The following is a 4,044-nucleotide window of genomic DNA, read 5'->3' as shown; positions in this document are numbered from 1 at the left end:
GTTCATCTGTACAAACAATAGTATGCAAGTATAAACACCATGGGACCACGCAGCCGTCATACTGCTCAGGAAGGAGACGAGTTCTGTCTCCTAGAGATGAACATACTTTGGTGCGAAAAGTGCAAATCAATCCCAGAACAACAGCAAAGGACCTTGTGAAGATGCTGGAGGAAACAGGTGCAAAAGTATCTATATCCACAGTAAAACGAGTCCTATATCGACATAACCTGAATGGCCCCTCAGCAAGGAAGAAGCCACTGCTCCAAAACCGCCATAAAAAAGCCAGACTACAGTTTGCAACTGCACATGGGAACAAAGATCGTACTTTTTGGAGAAATGTCCTGTGGTCTGATAAAACAGAAATAGAACTGTTTGGCCATAATGACCATCATTATGTTTGGAGGAAAAAGGGGGAGGCTTGCAAGCCGAAGAACACCCTCCCAACCATGAAGCACGGGGGTGGCAGCATCATGTTGTGGGGGTGCTTTGCTGCAGGAGGGACTGGTGCACTTCACAAAATAGATGGCATCATGAGGAAGAAAATGATGTGGATATATTAAAGCAACATCTCAAGACATCAGTCAGGAAGTTAAAGCATGGTTGCAAATGAGTCTTCCAAATGGATAATGACCCCAAGCATACTCCCAAAGTTTTGTAAAAATGGCTTAAGGACAACAAAGTCAAGGTATTGGAGTGGCCATCACAAAGCCCTGACCTCAATCATACAGAACATTTGTGGGCAGAACTGAAAAAGCGTGTGTGAGCAAGGAGGCCTACAAACCTGACTCAGTTACACCGGCTCTGTCAGGAGGAATGGGCCAACATTCACCCAACTTATTGTGGGAAGCGTGTGGAAGGCTACCTGAAACGTTTGACCCAAGTTAAACAATTTAAAGGCAATGCTACCAAATACTAATTGAGTGTATGTAAACTTCTGACCCACTGGGAATGTGATGAAAGAAATAAAAGCTGAAATAAATCATTCTCTCTACTATTATTCTGACATTTCACATTCTTAAAATAAAGTGGTGATCCTAACTGACCTAAGACAGGGAATTTTTACTTGGATTAAATGTCAGGAATTGTGAAAAACTGAGTTTAAATTTATTTGGCTAAGGTGTATGTAAACTTACGACTTCAACTGTACATGTCTATACCTCAATTGTAAAATGTAATATTCAACTAACAACTGATAAGGCAATTTCCGCAATAGAGTGATTGTTTAGTTGGTGATGTGAGGTCTTATTTTCAGGTTCACTTTTCTCAAAGTTACACAGTTGGTGATAAAATTCATAACTTACCCAGTTGAGTTAAGCAGTTTTATTTTCTTCAGTCTTCTCAGAATGTACTACAGTCAAAAGTTCCATGCAGGAAAATGTCTCACAAATATGAGGTGTGCAAAAATAATAAATTGAACATTAAGCAGATGCTTTTATCCAAAGCAACAGTATGCATGCATAAATTTTCCGTTTGTGGTCCCGGGAATCAAACCCACAGTCACAACGTTTTGAGCGCCATTATTTTTTCCATTGACTTTTATGGTCGTTATTTATTTAGCTATTTTAATAGGCTATTGCAATAATTTAACATGCATGGTTGTAGGCTGCATCACTCCTTCAGCCTAAGTAGCAGATTATCAAATACAATTATTCTACCTCCTAGACTACAACAACACACTGCAATGAGGAATTCATTATTGGTAGTACACAATTATTGTCTAAGCTGTAAACTGCAGTGATTTAGGTTAATTTGCATAACCGTTCAAACGTACTTTTGTGTTTCATGCCGAAATAAAGCCCTGATTATACAACTATTTGGATCAGTTATGGGTTTATTCTCGACTGTTTACAAGGTCCAGAAAATTACATTAGGCTGTACCACCGTTTACAGATAGGTCTACCATAGAAAAATAGGCTGTAGCCTATGACACTGAGATGTGCTGTCAGTCATGGATCATGTATCCCAAGTTGTCCTATAATTAACATGGCCAGCAACATATGCCTAAAAATCGCTAATGCCATTATATTAAGCCAGGATTGGCCGAATGACAGAAATTAATAGAATTAGTGTGGGGTTCCCCCCAAAAAATCTGTAGTAAAATCGAATGAATTTATAGCATAGATTCTCTAGGATCCTTCTCCATCTAATACCATAAGAGGTAGGATTTTTGCTTGCAAATTATCTAGCAAATTCGAGGTGAAATTATTACCTTAATTAGTTTTTTCATTCTTCCACCAACTGCTGAATATAGCCTTACTTCTGAAAAAGTAAATCAGCCCAGATATGATGAAGTGGACTCGGCCTGAGTACCATTAGGTGGACCCAGAGTAATATGATTATGCTGGACTCGGGAAGAGCTTGGGCCATATGAAGCCACCCGAGTCTGAGACGATGTCCCACGAGTCTCAAACTGAATAGCCCCGAACCCACCGTGTTGTCTGGGAAGGGCATCAGTGAAATAACTGTGTGAAAACTGTGGCCTCCTAATGGCTATTAGAAATGGAACAGATGGCCGCCTCCCGAGTGGCGCAGCCTGGGGTTCATCCCGGCTGTGACCGGGAGTCCCATAGTGCGGCGCACAATTGGCCTCTAGCAACTTCTTGTGGCGGACAAGCTGATTTCGGTCAACAGTCGAGCAGTGTTTCCTCCGACACATTGGTGCGGCTTGCTTCCGGGTAAAGTGAGCAGTGTGTTAAGAAGCATCATGGCTTGACGGGTAATGTTTCGGAGGACACATGTCTCGACCTTCGCCTCTCCTGAGCCCGTTTGGGAGTTGCTGCGATGAGACAAGATCGTAACTACCAATTGGGGAGAAAAATGTACTGAATTACCCAGAAACATTAACACAGCTGGGTTTCTGGGGTATGAAATAGCCTCTAAGTAGGTTCCATACTGTTTACATTATACTATACACTGAACAAAAATATAAGTGCAACAATTTCAATGATTTAACTGATTTACAGTTCATATAAGGAAATCAGTCGATTGAAATACATTATTTAGGCCCGAATCTATTGGTTTCATATGACTAGGAATATAGATAGACATCTGTTGGTCACAGATACCTTAAAAAAAAGGTAGGTGCGTGGATCAGAAAACCAGTCAGTATCTGGTGTGAACACCATTTGCCTCATGCAGCGCGACACATCTCCTTCGCATAGAGTTGATTGTGGCCTGTGGAAAGTTGTCGCAATCCTCTCAATAGTTGTGCGAAGTTGCTGGATATTGGCAGGAACTGGAACACACTATCATATACATCGATCGAGAGGGTCCCAAACATGCTCAATGGATGACATGTCCATGAGTATGTAGGCCATGGAAGGACTGGGACATTGTGTACAGATCCTTGCAACATGGGACTGTGCATTATCATGCTGAAACATGAGGTGATGTCGGGGGATGAGTGGCACAATAATGACCTCGTCACGGTATCTCTATGCATTCAAATTGCCATTAATAAAATGCAATTGTGTTCATTTTCCGTAGCTTATGCCTGCCTATACCATAACCCCCGCCACTATGGGGCACTCTGTTCACAACGTTGACATCAACAAACCGCTCACCCACACAACGCCATGCACGCCATCTCCTCGGTACAGTTGAAACCGGGATTAATCCGTGATGAGCACACATCTCCAGCATGCCAGTGACCATCGAAGGTGAGCATTTGCCCACTGAAGTTGGTTACGACACCGAACTGCAGTCAGGTCAAGACCCAGGTGAGGATGATGAGCACGAATATGAGTTTCCCTGAAATGGTTTCTGACAGTTTGTGCAGAGATTCTTTGGTTGTGCAAAGCCACAGTTTCATCAGCTGTCCGGGTGGGTGGTCTCAGACGATCCCACAGGTGAAGAAGCTGGATGTGGAGGTCCTGGGCTGGCGTGGTTACACGTGGTCTGAGGTTGTGAGGCCTGTTGGACGTACTGCCAAATTCTCTGGAGGTGGCTTATTGTAGAGAAATGAACATTGAACAAGAACATTCAATTCTCTGGCAACAGAGCATGCCAATTGCATGCTCCCTCAAAACTTGAGACATCTGTGGA

The sequence above is a fragment of the Salvelinus alpinus genome, chromosome 12, assembly GCF_045679555.1.
Source record: "Salvelinus alpinus chromosome 12, SLU_Salpinus.1, whole genome shotgun sequence".
NCBI classification, from domain to species: domain Eukaryota; kingdom Metazoa; phylum Chordata; class Actinopteri; order Salmoniformes; family Salmonidae; genus Salvelinus; species Salvelinus alpinus.
Note: the sequence above shows the minus strand (reverse complement) of the source record.